This window comes from Bombina bombina, chromosome 12, assembly GCF_027579735.1.
Source record: "Bombina bombina isolate aBomBom1 chromosome 12, aBomBom1.pri, whole genome shotgun sequence".
Taxonomy (NCBI): Eukaryota; Metazoa; Chordata; class Amphibia; order Anura; family Bombinatoridae; genus Bombina; species Bombina bombina.
In genome coordinates, this window is record NC_069510.1 from 21805739 (window position 1) to 21824702 (window position 18964).

The 18964-nt window shown below is 38.1% G+C and overlaps 1 protein-coding gene and 1 pseudogene across 1 annotated transcript in view; one reads left to right on the forward strand and one right to left on the reverse strand.

Moving 5' to 3' along the window:
• Nucleotides 1-18964, reverse strand: part of RXRA (retinoid X receptor alpha) — a 380221-nt gene that overhangs the window by 113120 nt on the left and 248137 nt on the right.
• On the forward strand, nucleotides 12946-18429 carry LOC128642915 (SR-related and CTD-associated factor 8-like; annotated as a pseudogene).

Genomic DNA, 18964 nt, shown 5'->3' on the forward strand with positions numbered 1-18964 from the left:
ATATGTCTCCCTGACGCGTTTCACTCACCAAGTAAACTTTCTAAGGAATGGAATTTATTCTGACAGAGCAGCTTCCTATAAATAAAGAACTAGTCTAATCATGCTTCAACATAGTTGTTAACACAAAAAACCCATAGTCACTTCATGCTACATGACCGGGATCAAGATAACACTGACTGACTCTAGAATAAAAATTGCTTCTAGTTGGACAGATGTTTGTGTCTTACATTACATTTTTTTTACAAACAAGCTTCTAATGTAAAAGGATTTACTATCTATAGGTGAACGTCCTGACAGTGAAGATGATTGGAGTAAAAAATGTGTCTTATCGTGACTGCTGGAAAGTGCACCTGAAAATATTAGAAACTATATTGATCTGATCCTAAATGGCTGAAACAGAAACTGCATCAAGACAACACTGTCAAAGGTAGAACACTAAGGCACGTTTTGTAAGGAAATATATTAAATACTTAAAGGGACATTGTACACCAGATTGTTCTTTACATAAATGTTTTGTAGATGATCCATTTATATAGCCCATCTGGGAGTGTTTTTGTAACAATGTATAGCTTAGCTTATTTTTTAATAACATTGTGCTGATTTTCAGACTCCTAACCAAGCCCTTTCAGTATCTTTTTAAAAAGTTTTATACTGGATGTTTAGATCAGTATCTGTGCATATTCTTCTTTGTAGTATTGTTTATTACATGCAGTTATATGAAAATTGGTGTATACTGTCCCTTTAAAGGAACTTTAAAGTAATTTTTTTTTATTTTATTTATGTATCGAAAATAGTTCACAGCATTACAAAAGATCTGCATACGGGATAAATGTTGTAAAACCATGTAAAACTGTTCTTTTGTTAGCAAAATATATACTGTTTTGCAGGCCCTGGACAAAACCAATTGAAAAGCCGTTTGAATGTTGTTTGTCTTACTTCCTTTTCTGTGGCCAATTAGGGACAGGTAAACAAGTTTCTGTATAATTTAACCAATCACTGTGCAGTATGTAAGAGTGTTACAGTTCTGCATTCTATGGAATGCAGTTCTGCCTCTCTGGGGGAGTGGAAACATTACATAATAAATTACAGGAACAACAAGTAAAATAAATAAGCAAATTGAGTTGCAAAACTTTTGAATTTTTAATATTTTGATAGGGATTAAACAGAAAGGTAAGCATTTTAATTATGCCTAAACATTTTTATAGGGAATGTATTTTTTGTTTTTATTTTACTATCCCTTTAAGTAATAATACACATAGCCAAACTAAATAAAACATTCTGCTAACTAAATGGAAATATATCTGTTGTTAAATAAAACTGTGCATTTTGTTTACCAAGTAAACATCATTAGGAATAAAATACATTTGATATATGGGTTTGCTTCCTGATAGAGCACCAGTATATGCATAAAGAGACAGTCTCACCATAACTCTAGATTTGTACTGCTGCTAATATAAGGTACAATAGAGATCTTGCTGTAAATTCAAGGAATAGGACAGGATGTGGAATAAAAAAAAATGTACTCCAAACCATAAACTACAAATCAGAACACAGGGACACTTGCAAAACAAAAAGATGTAAAAACATGAAGTGGCTAAAATACATATTTGTCCCCTCCAACGCATTTCACTTTCAGGCAAAATCAACGCAGAAACAAGCTCATCATTATATGGTTACTGCTCATAGCACCAGATACCGTAGGGACGGCATCCTCAAATACTGCACCAAGGCAGCAGTGATTAATGACAAACTAGAATTGTGAGGCTTATAAGGGCGAGATGTGACTTGCCAAATGTCTACTTGACCTAATAAATAATACAGGAAAAGGTAAACTAAAGCACTGCCAATAAAATGAATGTGGCTGAGCACTTGTGTGTTCTTCGATGTGTGATCATTTGTCAAGTAGACTTCTTAACAGATAAAAACACATTTATTATAAGTGACAGAAAATAATCATTTCCTAACCGAACGATTAGAAATGAACATTCCACTGCTTCTTGCTTGTATTGATACAAATGTCACATAGTGATGACAAAAATATCCGAGTAGCAACATAATCAGCACAGATATAAACAATAATAATAAGTATTAATAATATTTGTTTACAGTCTCGTCACATGAATCAGTGCTAAACATATGGTGCAGTTACAGACAAAATACAATGTGAGTAAAAGATTAGATTGCCAAAGTGTCTTTTTTTTGTTTATCCTGAGATAATCATTTAAAAGGGGGTTTGTGTTAAATATAGAAGCTGCATGAAAAAATAAGAGCACATACACAGCACAAGATAGATAGATAGAGAGACAGACACACACACACACACATAATATATATATATAGCCTTGATCTGTCTGCCGCCTTTGATACTGTTGACCTCCCTCTTTTGCTCCAAACCCTCCAATCCTTTGGCATTTGTGACACAGCCCTCTCGTGGTTCTCTTCCTACCTGTCTAACCGTACCTTTAGTGTAGCCTTCTCTGGTGCTTCCTCTGCCCGTTACCACTTTCTGTTGGGGTACCGCAAGGCTCTGTCCTCGGTCCCCTTCTCTTCTCAATTTACACATCATCATTAAGTTCCCTAATAAAGTCCCACGGGTTTCAATATCATTTGTATGCCAACGACACCCAAATCTACCTCTCTGCACCAGACCTATCTCCTTCCTTGCTAACCCGTATCACTAACTGTCTTTCTCACATCTTTTCTTGGATGTCCTCTCACTACCTTATGCTAAATCTCTCCAAAACTGAGCTCCTTATTTTCCCCCTTCTTCTAAAATCTCCCCCTCCCATCTATCTTTAACTGTCGACAACTCCATCATTACCCCTACCCCGCATGCCTGATGTCTTGGGGTCACACTTGACTCAGATCTTTCTTTCACTCCTCACATTCAGGCCTTGGCCAAATCCTGCCGCTTCTACCTTAAAAACATCTCTAAAATTAGACACTTCCTTACACAAGACACAACTAAGATTTGAATCCACTCTCTCATCCTTTCCCGGCTCGACTACTGCAACTCCGTCCTCTCTGGTCTCCCTAGCTGCCTCCTAGCTCCTTTACAATCCATAATGAATGCCTCTGCCAGGCTCATCTTCCTTACATGTCGCTATTCATCTGCTGCTCCTCTCTGCCAATCCCTTTACTGGATTTCTCTTGCCTCCAGGATTAAACACAAAATTCTGACTCTGACATACAAAGCCCTCAACTGCACTGCCCCCCCCTATATCTCAGACCTTGTCTCCAGAAACTCTCCCTACTGTCCAATTCGCTCTGCTCACAATCTCCTCCTCTCCTCCTCACATTCCCGTTTACAGGACTTCTACAGACTCGCTTGCTCCACAAGACTCTCCCCTAGTTTTGAAAGCTTCAAGCGCTCCCTAAAGACTCTACTATTCAGGGATGCATACAACCTACACTAACCTTTCTTTATACCAGTTCCTATCCTCCATTGCTATCCGCCATGAACCCCCTTAGCATGTAAGCCTAAGAGCCCAACTGTTTGCAGATCACCTAACTACAACAGTGCGACTCTGGCGGGGCCCAGTACCAATTTGATCCCTATAAATATTATCTTCTATACCACCTATGTTTATAGAACTGCAGAATCTTTTGGCGCTCTACAAAAAACTATAATAATAATAATAATAAATATATATATGTAGCCACCAATCAGCAAGAGCTACCCAGGTGCTGAACCAAAAATGGTCCGGCTCCTATGCTTACATTCCTGCTTTTTCAAATAAAGATAGCAAGAGAATGAAGAAAAATTTAGAATAGGAATAAATTAGAAAGTTACTTTTGTTTTTCTTTTGTGATTCAAATAGAGCATGACATTTTTAGCAACTTTCTAATTTACTCCTATTATCAAATTTTCTTCATTCTCTTGGTATCTTTATTTGAAATGCAAGAATGTAAGTTTAGATGCCGGACCATTTTTGGTGAACAACCTGGGTTGTCCTTGCTGATTGGTGGATAAATTCATCCACCAATAAAAAAGTGCTGTCCAGAGTACTGAACCAAAAAAACTTTGATGCCTTCTTTTTCAAATAAAGATAGCAAGAGAGCGAAGAAAAATGATAATAGGAGTAAATAAGAAAGTTGCTTAAAATTGCTGCTCTATCTGAATCACGAAAAAGATAGAATTTGTGTTTTGTGTCCCTTTAACATTGCTTTAAATTAAAACACTCTATTAGCTTAATCATATATGGGCTTTTATGTTCTTTAAAGGGACATGAAACCCACATTTTTTTCTTTCATGATTCAGATAGAGAATTCAATTTTAAACAACTTTCCAATTTACTTATATTATTTAATTTACTTCCTTCTCTTGTTATCCTTTGCTGAAAGGTTTATCTAGGCAAGCTCAGGAGCAGAAAAGAACCTAGGTTCTATCTGCTGATTGGTGGCTGCATATATATACCGATTGTGATTGGCTCACCCATGTGTTCATTTAGAAACCAGTAGTGCATTGCTGCTCCTTCAACAAATGATACCAAGAGAATGATACAAATTAGATAATAGAAGTAAATTAGAAAGTTGTTTAAAATTGTATTCTCTATCTGAATCATGAAAGAAAAATGTTGGGTTTCATGTTCCTTTAATGCTGTTTTATATTATATAACATTTAAAAGGAAATAGAGGTTTGTGCATAAGACATCTCGAGTGACTGATTGCTCACTGGCTGATGACAACAAACATACAGCCAGATTACGAGTTGTGAGCGATATAGCGAAATTAACAAATGCAACATTTTTCGGTGTTATTTCACCTCCCTATAGCGCTGCTATTACAGGTTTACAAAAAGCAGGCTTGTGCGGGCTATATGGTTGCGTTGAGCTCCATACCGCACCGAAATCAAGCGCTGCTTTGACGAGCTCAGGCACGATTTCCCCATAGACATCAATGGGGAGAGCCGACAAAAAAAAGCCTAACACCTGCGATCGTGGAAACAAAAACTCAGTAACGCAGCCCTATTAATGTCTATGGGGAAAAAGAAAAAGTAACGTTAAAACCTAACACCCCAACATAAACCCCACGTCTAATCTGCTGCCCCTAACATCGCCGCCACCTACATTACAGTTATTAAACTCTAATCTGCCGCCCCTAACATCGCTGCCACCTACATTAGTTATTAACCCCTAATCTGCCGCCCCTAACATCGCCGCCACCTACATTAGTTATTAACCCCTAATCTGCCGCCCCTAACATCACCATCACCTACCTATACTTATTAACCACTAATCTGCCGCCCCCAATGTCGCCGCCACTATACTAAAGTTATTAACCCCTAACCCTAATGTAACCCTAAATCTAAATCTAACCCTAACGTAACCCTAAGTCTAAATCTAAGCCTAACACCCCCTAACTTAAATAAAATTAAAATAAAGCTAAATAAACCTTACAATTATTACAAAATAAATACAAACCTATCCAAATGCCCTTTTCAGGACCATTGGCAGTTTAGTGTAGGCTAGGGGTTTTTTTTTTAATTTTGGGGGGGCTTTTGTATTTTGATAGGGCTATTAGATTAGTAGTAATTCGTTGTTATTTTTGATAATTTCGCTTTTTATTTTTTGTAATTTAGTGCTTCATTTTTTTTGTAAGTTAGTAAATTGAATTTTATTAATTTAATTTATCTCATTTTATTGTAATGTTAGGTTTTAGTGTAAGGCAGATTAGGTTTTATTTTACATGTAACTTTGTATTTATTTTAACTAGGTAGCTAGTAAATAGTTAATAACTATTTACTAACTAGTCTACCTAGTTAAAATAAATACAAACTTACCTGTGAAATAAAAATAAAACCTAAGATAGGTACAATATAACTATTAGTTATTTTGTAGCTAGCTTAGGGTTTTGTTTTTTTTACAGGTAAGTTTTTATTTAGTTTTAAATAGGAATTACAGATACTCGTTGACTTACAACCTATGCGACTTATGACCATCCATACTTACAACCATATGTCGTACTGCAGGCAGCGGTGCTTGTGTGCAGGCCATACGAGAGTGACTGTAGTAAGCAGCAGCAGAAGCCTTCGCATGTGTCGCCGCCTCTCACCATGTCGCAGTCCAAAATACCTATCTGCCTACACCCTATATTAGACCATTTTATTTACTTGCCGTAGATATATCGACTGACTTACGTACAAATCATCTTATGACCGGACGGTCAGAATGTAATGCGGTCGTAAGTCGTTGACTATCTGTATTTAGTTAATAATTGTAAGGTTTATTTAGATTTATTTTAATTATATTTAAGTTAGGGGGTGTTAGGCTTAGGGTTACATTAGGGTTAGATTTAGGGTTACGTTAGGGTTAGGATTAGGAGTTAATAGGTTTATTATAGTGATGTGGGAGGTCAGAGGTTTAGGGGTTAACAATCTATTTTAGTATATTTCGTTGTGGGGGCTTGCGGTTTAGTGGTTAATAGGTTTATTATAGCGGCGGTGTGGGCGGACTGCAGATTAGGGGTTAATAATATTTAAATAGTGTTTGCGATGCGGGAGGGCGGCAGTTTAGGGGTTAATAGGTTTATTATAGTGACAACGATGTCGGGGAGAGGCGGAATAGGGGTTGATAAATGTCAATAGTGGCGGCGAGGTCCGGAGCGGCAGATTAGGGGTTAATAAATGTATTATAGTGTTTGCAAAGCGGGAGGGCCTCGGTTTAGGGGTTAATAGGTAGTTTATGGGTGTTAGTGTACTTTTTAACACTTTAGTTATGAGTTGTATGCTACAGATCTGTAACGTAAAACTCATAACTACTGATTTTAGATGGCGGTACGGATCTTGTGGTTATAGGGTGTACCGCTCACTTTTTAGCCTCCCAGGCAAACTCGTAATACCGGCGCTATGGGAGTCCCATTGAAAAATGACTTTTTAAAAAGTGCGGTATTGACGTTGCGTGACGGCCAAAAAGGTGTGCGGTACACCTATACCTACAGGACTTGTAATAGTAGCGTTAGGGAAAATGAAGCATTATGGGCCATAATGATGCTATTTGACTCATAACGCAAAACTCGTAATCTTGCTGATAGATTTTGACAGGTGATAAGGACCACTGACCCAACAAGTCTATGCATGTGTAAGCTAAACTATTATGTGGGATAGCCTTATGCTTATACATTGTTTACATCTTATTCAGTTTGTGTTTTTACCAACTCTAATGTAAGTTTATTCTATTAATCAACTACCCTTTCTGTGAAGAAGTGTATAACAAAAAAAAACTAAATCTCACCAATCATATGAATGAAAAGGAAAAAAAATAAATAAAACATTTAAAACAGGCTTCTCCAACATATTAAAAAACCGCTGTCATTAATAAATTAAATCAGCCTAAAAGGCATCTATGAATTTAACCAACTGTCTATTAAATTAGCGCATCTTGTATATAGTTCACGCTGCATTTCGTTTTGTCCATTTAAACTTTTTTAAGATCAGACACCAGGGATCTTTTAAGACACTTACAGCTGAAATGATATATTTTATTACAGTAACCATATGTTATGTAAACTAATTAAAGTCTATAAAAGATACAATCTCCATCATTAAGGTGCCACAGTTTAAAAGCAGGTATAATAACCATATCTATATCTAAAAATGGTAAACATGACGTCAAAGCAATAAATATAAATGAATCTGCATCAAATTAATGCTACTTACTTACTTGCACATAATGTCATGTACACTTCATTAAGCAGGTGACTGGGTTCCTTTCAGAAGGTTACTGAAGGCACATTAAACGGACGGTCTACTTGATTTTTTTAGTGTTTAAAAAGAGGCCATATATTTTAAAAACTTTAAGTCTGCTTTTTTTCTAAGGCCCTGCAGGGCACCCATTATCTCAGTGCTTTTTATTAGCTTATTACATTTTGCAAAAGAGTCAGACAGTACTAGTTCATGTGTGCCAAATAGGTAACATGGTGCTCACTCCCATGGAGAATGATAATGGTTATTCAAGAACCAGCACTGATTGTAAAAAACACTAAGATAAGGGTCTGTTTGCAGAGGCTTAGATACAGGTAATCTTAGAGGCAAAAAGTGTATTAATATAACAGTGATGTTTCTGTAAAACTGGGGAATGGGTATTAACCCTTTAACAACCAGCTGTCCTGGGCCTCTCTCTGCCGCAATCTCACTAAAAGTAGTGAGATCTCGCTATTTCTGGATGCCCCACGAGTTGGGCAGTGCAGAATTAGATAGGCAGAGGTACCGATGCAGAGAGTGGGAGGGCGGGACCGCTACACTACAGAAAAAACCCTCAGAGCGGCAAGGAGGGGGAAGGAGGGAAAGGGGGATCAAGCTGAGGAGGTGAGATAAGAGGGTGGGAAATCGATTTTGGAGGGAGAGGGGCGGTAAATGAGGTGGGGGGCAGCTACACTACAGAAAACAATGTGTGGTTTTTTTTATTTTATTAAATTAAGTTGGCCAATTTGGGAAAACTGGGTACTGGCAGACAGCTGCTAGTACCTAAGATGGTGGTAATAAGTTAAAGGTAGGATGGTTAGAGAGCTTTTTGGGAGAGATCAGGGAGGTGGGAAGGTAAGGGGATAATCCTACACTGAAGAACATAATTATAATAATATTAAAAAAAGTCTAATACTGCATACTGTCTGCCAGTACTGAAGATGGGTGTAACCATGGGGGGGGGGGGGAGGGAAGAGAGCTGTTTGAAAGGGATCAGGGGGTAGGAAGTGTCAGGTGGGAGGCTAACCTCTACACTAAAGCTAAATAATTTCAGCAAGAAACCTAAAGTTTGTGAAAAAGTTAACGATTTTTTTTTTTTATTTGATCGCATTTGGCGGTAAAATGGTGGCATGAAATATACCAAAATGGGTCTAGATCAATGCTTTGGGTTGTCTACTAAATATATATATAGTTTTGATAGGTAAATATAAAAAAGGCTCTATTTCTGTTTAAATGTAGTGATGGCAAAAATGTTAAAAATTATCTGGTCTTTTGGGGAAGTTTTTATCTGAAATGCCTGGTCCTTAAGGGGTTAAAGGGATTATCTATCTTTTTTAAACAATACCAATTTTCAAGTAATCTGTTTTGTGCAAATACTGTGCTTTGCCTCTTGCTCCCTACAGAAGCCAGAAATAAAAATCTGCGACTTACCTGGTTTAGACAATTTGCAGCAGTTTAAAACACTATTTGATTTGCAGCATCTGCAGATTACAGAATTTGCTTTTTAGCCTCTTTTAGGAGTGAGGACAAACAAATTTAATGTAGTGATTGATGCTTTGCAGTAGCTAAACTTGTATTTTATTATTATTATTATTATTATTTTCATCAAACTAGGGACATGATAACCATTTTCCATGCAGTCTGAATAAACAGCTCAGTGTTCTTATTAATTATGTTAATATTACAATTGATAAAAAAAAGGTTTCCATTCACAGCTCTACAGCTAATATTTTTCTTTACATTAATAACATCCCATAAATGTATAAGAAATCTATCAATTAAAGGGTTAGCCACATTCGCTAGCAGGCAAGAGCAGATGTGGATAGAGAAGGAGCCTCCTGAATATAGAGGAGGGAGGAAATCACAGACTTATTAAGAACATGCCTTAGGTGTTGCAAGCAAAGGGTGACATCACTCAGCCCAGTAATGTTTACATATCACAGTAAAATAAGCCTGAAGTGACTTGTCCTCATTACGGCATGTGAGGAATCAGCCAACTCACAAAACACTCTCTTATAACGATAATGATGTAAGGATGGCTGACCTGGGAAGGATACTGTGCGCCGGACGAATGGGGCTTGGTATTAGGTGCAAATGAAACTGACTAACGCCTCCTTTAACTGTTTCCGTTATTTTAATTTTTTTCATACCAAATCTCTGCTGATTTCTGGCCTCAGCAATCAGAGGATACTTATCATACGCATTACAATATCCTGCTTATAATGTCGTAAGTGTGTGGATATGGGCGAGATTTGTATTTCCAGTTGCACTAAAAGTTCAAGGGAATGTAAAGGGACATGACAAAGTAACATACTCCTATAATATTAGTGCATCTTACTATTATATTCTTGCGTGCACATAAAGCTGTATGTAGCTAAACTTAATTCCAAATCAGCATTACACATTTGTCAGGCCTTATGTAGTTTTATTATTTATTTTGCTCACTTTTCCTGTAAAAGACTGAGACTAAAGTGCAGCCGACAGGATCCAGAACACAAACCCTGTAACATGTTACAGAACAATTGCCTGATCAGCACAGAGGTCCCTTTATAACATACAGAAGGATGTTCTAGGTGTGACTGTTGATGGACTGCAAAATAATGAAAACAATGATAACAAATGGATAATTTTAAACATTTTAAAAATGTTTACTATGTATGCAAATCTTACTTCTATTATTGAACTTGCTTTGTTCCCATGGTATTCTTTGTTGAAGAGATAACTATGTCTTGAGCACTACATAGTAGAAAATAGTGCTGTCATCTAGTGCTCTTGCTAATGGATAACATTCGTGCAAAACTGCTGCCATATAGGGCTCGATTTATCAAGGGAGGGCGGATAGAGGCATAAATATTCACCCCTGTTGGCCCAGCTCGCCTCTGGTGGGCAGCAAACCGCTGCCGTAATTTACCATTTACCATTACTACTCCACCCCCTGGCCGCACACAACAAATCACACACAGGCAGGAGCTGTCAAGAGGTGGACAAGAGGGTAGGAAGTAGCGGTCTGATGACCGCTGCTTGATAAATACTGACTGCAGGTTTTCTTGTGAGAACTAGCAGTTGTAGGGGAGGAGAAGGGCTTGATAAATCGAGCCCATAGTGCTCCATATACGTGCACACTCCTACGCTTCTCTATGCTTTTCCATAAAAGATACCAAGAGAGCAAAGAAAATTTGAAATAAATAGAAGTAAATTAGAAAGCTGTGTATCATTTCCAGTTCTATCTGAATCATGAAAATGAAAGAAAAATGTTGGATTTCATGTCCCTTTAACTTTTGATATAAGGAAGACATACATTTCAGAGGACATGTTTAAAACCTTATTATTTTTTATTTATTTTTTGGTTTGATTTGTTCTTTTCTTGCTGGAGAAACAACAGGTGTAAGGACTCAAAAACATATACTTTAGGAATCATCCTTCTCAACTCTTCTGTCATAATTTTATAATTGGTTGAAATGACTACATTATTAAGCACGATGCAAAGAGCGTCCACTTGAATGGACTCGGAACTGTTCCTGTTAAACGAATAAGGGACCTTGTAACTACATTTATCCGGTGGAGCGCAGCTTGCAGACACGGGTTAGGAATCGCTATCGGCAGATCTCAGCATTTCTTAACTGTGAGTACGGATATGACTTAATATCCCTGTGCTCTGGCTATGGTTAAGAAGGATCTTTTTTGCTTTGCAGGTAATCCAAGGTGAACTGTGACGGATTTCCCCTGGCCGTTAACATTGGCACTGAATTTTATCTCTTAGCGAATTCACTTGTCATTCTGCATTATTTTACTTGTTATTCTGTTATTTCTGCATTGTGTTATTTTGTGTTATTGTGCTTATTTGTATTATTGCATACAGTATATATTTTTTTTTCCAAGTTGTGTTTATTATGAAATATATGTGGTTTTAAATTCAAATATATTTTAAATATTAGATATTGTTTTTTTAAGCATAGCGCTAGTATAAATATATAATCATAACATTCATTCACCACACGCCCAATATTTCCCCCAGAGCGTCACACTCGCTCATTAGAATCTTTCCAATAGCAGTCCTTAGATATCATCTTGAATTAGTATTCTATATCTAGCATTTTTTAGTGTAAGTGTCCAAGCTAGTGGATTTATAATTACTCGCCACACAAACTTGGAATCCTTTTTTGAAATTTTTGTGTCATTCAATTACTATATTGCTGTGTATCATTGTATACTTTATATACTATATTATCCCTATCCACTTTTTTGCACTTTAGCATTTATTGCGCTTTTTAGAATCCCATTTTTTATCGTAATTATTAAAGTTTTTTTTGGGAGAGCCATAGTTCCTCTTTAGAGATTGCGAAAATATCCTTTTTGGCGCTGGTCATATTTTAGTTTGTTATAACAGAAATAGATTCTACCTGATGGAGCTGCTCAAACCAAACAGATCACACATGGTCCTGAGGGGAGACAGTGTCATTTATAGACACTTTACACAAAAAGGAATGTTTTGAAAAGCTAAAGTAAACTAAGATGCTCACTCAATTGATATAAAGAAGGGTATTCAGCTTCTGACTATTCTGGATTTTATATTTAGGAAGCACCAGACCTCTTCACTTGCAGAGCATCACTATCCCTTATGGTGCAGTCACGTGAAGCCTGAGCAGAAAGTGTACAACCCCCCCCCCCAAAAAAAAGACAAAGACAGACACCAGTAGATAAACCACACGAGTCGTCAGGGCTGGAGTCTAATTTATAGAAAATGCCAATCCTCAAAAGAAAAAAAGGAGCCATATTGTGTCAGACATGCATTACAGGGACAGTATACTCCAGAATTATTATTGTTTAAAAAGATAGATAATCCCTTTATTACCCATTCCTCTGTGATTACCTTGTATCTAAGCCTCTGCAGACTGCCCCCTTATTTAAGTTCTTTTGACAGACTTGCATTTTACCCAATCATTGTTGACCCATAAATAGCTCCACGGGAGTGAGCACAATGTTCTCTATATGGTGCACATGAACTAGCGCTGTCTAGCTGTGAAAAACAGTCAAAATGCACCAAGATAAGAGGCGGCCTTTGAGAGTTTAGAAATTAGCATATGAAGCTAACTAGGTTTAGCCTTCAACAAAGAATACAAAGAAAACAAAGCAAAGTTGATGATAAAAGTAAATTGGAAATTAGTTTAAAATTTGAACTGTTCTTCTCCTCCACCTATTTTCTCATCTCTCCTCCCATCTGTCCCCTCCGCCCTCCATCTCCCCCATCCTCCTGTGTCAACAACATGGAGGCCATCAAAACTTTTAATAGCGAGTTATACTCACTCAATGACTACAAGCCACCTATCTCCAAGGCCAAAATGACACAGATCACAAAGTCTGCTATCAAAGCCATAAAGTTTTACAAGCATGTTGTTCAGAGTGTTGAAAAATTAATCCAGAAGTATAAGCCAGAGTACAAAGTTCCTGGACTCTATGTGATTGACTCCAATGTCCGCCAATCAAGGCATCAGTTTGGTCAAGACAAGGATCTGTTTGCCCCTAGGTTTAGCGATAACATTATTAACACATTTCAGAATTTATACCATTGTGCTGGAGATGACAAGAGCAAAATTGTGAGAGTACTAAACCTGTGGCAAAAAACAATGTATTTAAGAGTGAAATTATTCAGCCTCTTCTTGACATGGCTGCTGGGATTGCCCCTCCGGTTGTTACCCCAGTGTTACCAATTACTGCCCCTGCTGTCAGCAACACACCAGGTACACCAGTGACTCCAGTTACGCCAGCTAATGATGTTCAGAATATCTGATCCTTGGATTGTACAGATTGCCAGCACTGATACGCTTGCTGCTGTGGCACAGATTCTACAAAGCCCACAGGGAAAGCAGCTTCAGCAGTTAGTCCAATCTTTGCATGTTCAGCAACAGAAACCTCAGCCCTCTCTCCTTCAGGCACTAGATGCTGGCCTAGTCGTTCAGTTACAAGCACTTACTGCTCAGCTAACAGCAGCAGCTTCTGTATCTAATACGCTTAACCCACTGGAGCAAAGCATGAGTCTCAGCAAGAAACTGATGGATAGATTTGATTTTGGAGATGATTCTGATCGAAATGAAGAATCAAGAAAGGAGACATCTCAGCACTCTCTTGTATCTGATTCGGTGAACAACTCAATTTTCCATCAAATTGCGGAAAATTTTCAGCAACAAAATCTAGAACATCTCAGACAGCAGTTCCTGGAACAGCAGCATACTCCAAAGGTGGCCACTCAAGAAGAACAAGAAGTAGTATCTGAATCAGAGAATTCAGCCACACCATCTCAGGATGACAGCCAGCAGCAGTTTATAGAACATGATACCCATCACAATGCTTCAATGAACATGCAACAAGAGGATATGGATATTGAGGAAATGCAAGAAGTAGATGAAGAGATGTTTGTAAAAGAGGAAAAGAAGAAAGATGAAAGACCCAGAACACGTTCCAAATCTCGTTCAAGATCTCCACAAAAACGTTGATCAAGGTCTCGTTCTGGCTCTAGAAAGCGTAAACACAGAAAACGATCTCTCTCTAAATCAAGAGAAAAGAAAAGAAAGAATTTGTGGTCATATTCAAGTGAAAGGCGAGCAAGAGAACGGGAAAAGGAAAGGCAGAAAAAGCGCTTGCCTCCTATACGATCGAAAACTTTGAGTGTTTGTAGTACTACACTCTGGGTTGGTCAAGTTGATAAAAAAAGCCACACAGCAAGATCTAACAAATGTTTTTGAGGAGTTTGGACAAATTGAATCAATTAACATGATTCCACCACGAGGTTGTGCATACATCTGTATGGTTCACAGACAAGATGCTTACAGAGCCCTTCAAAAATTGGGCACTGCGCCTTGCAAAATTGGATCTAAAATTATCAAGATCGCCTGGGCTTTAAATAAAGGTGTAAAAGCAAAGTACAAACAATTCTGGGATGTTGATATTGGAATCACATATATTCCTTGGGAGAAAGTCAAGTTGTATGACTTAAATGATTTTGCAGAAGGTGGAATGATTGACCAGGAGACTGTAAATAGTGATTGGGAAACCCAGAGAAACCCAGAAGCAACTGTTGTCAAAGAGCCTGCAACCACTATTGCTGCCCCTCCTGCTCATTCCCCCAACCCCACTACAACTGCTCAAAGTACAGTTACTCATAAAACAACTAAACACGATGATATTGCGCTTAACTTTCTGTGCCAGTTATTTTTTACTCCACTTATATCTGTATCTGTATATGCTTAATATGTAAAGATTAATTCTTAATCAAAACTTAGAAAGGAATATTCCCAAATGTTTAAAACCAATAACTGATTATAGCAATAAAATAAATGTAATAAATATTTCGTATTTGTCTTATTAGAAAACAATGATGACAATGTATTGATATAGAACCATTAATTAACACTCCACAATTGTAAAAAGAGCTACAGAATTAATATGTCAATATAATGACCTGCAGAAGTTCAGACGTTCCAAATACCCCTTAGGGTTGTAAACAGTACCTTGTTACAGTGTCCAAAATATATTGACCGCTTAGTTCATTCACTTTAATAGTGTAAAAAACCACTCTTCCCTGTGTGCAGGGCTGGCTTCTCCCGGTGCTGCTTCTGTTCAGTCAAGGAATCCTTATTTGAATTGTTGCATCGAAAACATGAAAGAAAAGAAAAAAAGAAGCGCCCCCAGGGTACGATTCAAGTGAAGGTTTATTTACATAAAAACACACGCAACTCACACTGTTGCACTTAATAGAATAAAAACAATAGTAGGCGATTTTCATATATTGTAACCGTCTTTGTGTGCGCTGGTACAGATAACCGTCTTTGTGTGCGCTGGTACAGATGGTATCACAAAGTTCCCAACACCGGCTCAGGTAGCTGCAAGGCGTCCAGACTGCCTTCTGCTAATACCACAATAGCCGTCCACAGAGACATGAAGAAATAATGTCCTGACATAATATTATGCAATGTTCGTTCCTGCTCGTTTACATTTTGATAGTCAGTGAATTTATAACTCAAATAACAAATAGTTTATTATCGTTATAACCCGTAAAGCAATTGTACACATGATTAGGATACAATCTAACATTGTTTTGGATTTCAAATTTCTGTATTATATAAATTGTTAATATTTTGTATCTTTTGTCAGCACCGAATGTACATTGTAATTATGTTAGACCAATCACACAACGAGAATGTAACACCCCCCCGGTAAGCCTTAGGGGCGTGTTTGTTTTGTATGGACAGTTTAAAAAGCCCAAAGGCGCCGAAGTGATGAGTATACATTTACCTCTTGATAAAGCCCGACCGTGGTTCGGGCGAAACGCGTCGAGGAACAGGACATTATTTCTTCACGTCTCTGTGGACAGCTATTGTGGTATTAGCAGAAGGCAGTCCGGACGCCTTGCAGCTACCTGAGCCGGTGTTGGGAACTTTGTGATACCATCTGTACCAGCGCACACAAGGACGGTTACAATATATGAAAAACACCTACTATTGTTTTTATTCTAGTAAGTGCAACAGTGTGAGTTGCATGTGTTTTTATGTAAATAAACCTTCACTTGAATCGTACCCTGGGGGCGCTTCTTTTTTTCTTTTCTTTCATGTACTCCTAAAACAACAGTTATAAGTACACAGCCTGAGGCCTACACCCAGCCTGTGGCAATGCTTCAAATTCCAGTTGCCCCCGCAATCCCAGCTGTAAGTTTAGTACCTCCAGCATTTCCTGTCTCAATGTCAGTGCCTCCCCCAGGCTTCCATGGTATCCCACCGCCTGCCTTCATGAGGGCAAGTTTCAACCCTTCACATCCACCTCCTGGTTTTATTCCGCCTCCTGTTCCACCACCAACCATCCCTCCTCCTGCTATAAACTCTGCTCTTCCAATATCTCTTCCAACAGCTTTACTTCCACCTCGACTTCCAATACCACCTCCTGATACTATGAAAGATATTTCATTTGGTGGTCTTATATTACCTGTTGCCTCAGTTCCTAGCACTCAGTCTACTACAACTATGTCTACATTGTCCGTTTTTAACTCTGCTTCAAGTAGTCAAGCAGAGCAGGAAGAAAAATGGTCACAGACACTAGATCAACAGACATCAGCCAATGAAAGGACAGCAGCACATGCTTCTCAAAGTTCTGTGATTAGCAGTACTGGATTCTTGGGTGTTCAACCACCGCCACCACCAATAACAACACATATTCCTCATGTAAATGTTCCTGGCCGGATAGCTGGCATGCCTTTCCTGGATGTACGACAGGGATTATTGCCTCAACCAGGAACAGCAAGATTTACTATCTTACCACCAGGGATTCCTCCTCCACCACCACCAAGAGGCATTCTTCCCCCAAATCTTATTGAAAATGCTGTCCCTCCATTGCCATTTCTTCCAGGAGATTTGTATCCTCGTGCTGAAAGACCTTTTGGAACTCAAGCAAAATTAAATACTGATACTGTTCAAGAAAAAAAGACTTCCCCCACCAAGCAGTAATATTCAGTAAGAAGGTGACAAAGATTACCGTTTTCCTCCTTTAGAAAATCGTGAGACTAATAAACCTTCTGCTGACCTTGATCACAGTAACCTTGAAAAGCAAGGTATGAGTATGGCTAATCAACCTAATAATAAAATAAGTTATACAGTAGATGATCTCAAACCACAGGATATGACTGTTGTAGATCCTTGTGAGGGTCAAGATAAGTCTAGTTTAGAGACTGCTGAAAGTTTAGAGGACTCAAACAGAGGGCAAAAGAACCCTGAGGAAAATCTATTTGAGAGTCATAGTGGATATTATCTCTCTGGAAATAATTCTTCAGAGACCCAAGATAGTCAAGTAAGGCCACCAGGTGATGCAAGACAGCATTTTGTAGGTACTCCAGTAGATATGCTGCAACAATTCATTCAACCTTCATTAGACGTTAGGGAGTTTTTAGCAGGCCACCTTTAGAACCTAGGGATCATTTTGGTAGGCCACCTGTAGAAAATAGGGAGCACTTTTTACAACCTGCATTAGAGGACCACCCATGGATACTAGAGAACAATTTGGAAGACCTCCCCCAAATATCAGGGCAAGATTACCATTGGATAGTCCTGGTAGAAGGGAACTTATTTTTCCCTGGAGATAAACCATGGGGACCCCGAGGGGATTTTGATGAAAGACACCACCATCGTTTTCCAGTTTATGGAGTTCCGAGAGGCTTTCATGAGGAGAGGTTTCATCATGGAGGCTTCAGACATGAACTTAAAAATGCTCCCAACTGAAACAGAGGGTTTGATCATGATGCACACAGGGATTTTGAAAACAGTCGTCGTCCTTGGGAAAGGCAAAGGGTAAGGGATGATCGAGATTCTGATTTCCGTAGAGAAGTCAATGGCAGCCACATAGGAAGAGAAAAACAAGAAAGTAACTGGGTTCCTTCACAACCTGAAGTTACCACTAGTAATGAAAAAGAAGACGACACGCCTCAGGTGAATGGTGAAAATCCAGAGACAGTTGATCTGGAACAAACTGTTAATAAACCAAATGAAACTGAACTTTGTGAACAGCAAGAATCTTCTGACAAGAAAGTAGAAGATGAGGTCGAAAAGAAAGATGAAATAGAAAGTCAACCAGTGGTTGAAAGCACAGAAACTGAGGGAACATAATCATCACTCAGTAGGTAAAGATACCTTTTGTAAAGTTGTCATCTCTCTGTAATAGATTTGTGACTGGACCTTACTAGTTTGCTTATTGTCAGCCATACTTAAGTTAATCAGATGTTACTGTCACCTTTCACTTATATATCTGTGCCAACTGACTTGTATAGACTGGTCTTAAACTGAACATCGTAGGTAGACTTTTTTTTTTTTTTTTTTTTTAAATTCTAAATTAGGAATCGGAAAACATTGCCCCAGTTAATTTTAATCTAAAAAAAAGGTATTTAGCACCATTAAGCAAAGCAACTTCCTATGGAAGAAAGAGCATTTTTATGCTACCAGCAGAGTGGATGTTAGAGCAGATAATTTCAGGTTTTTATTACATTTTAAAGCTGTGATTTATCTTCTGTTCCTGTAAACTAGCTTAAAAAAAAAACAGCTCTGGCAATCTTTACGGATCACAGCACTATGATATACATACAAACAAATTTTGTAAAATCAACATCACACAACCTGTAAGATCCAAAGTTAAGTGTCTGTGATTTGTTCCTCAGAAGAAATGGAAAAAGTAGGTTTCATTGTTGGGTGCATTTTGTTTTTAGATCCTAATAAAACATTTGTTTCATTTAACCCTGGACTGAAGTCTGCA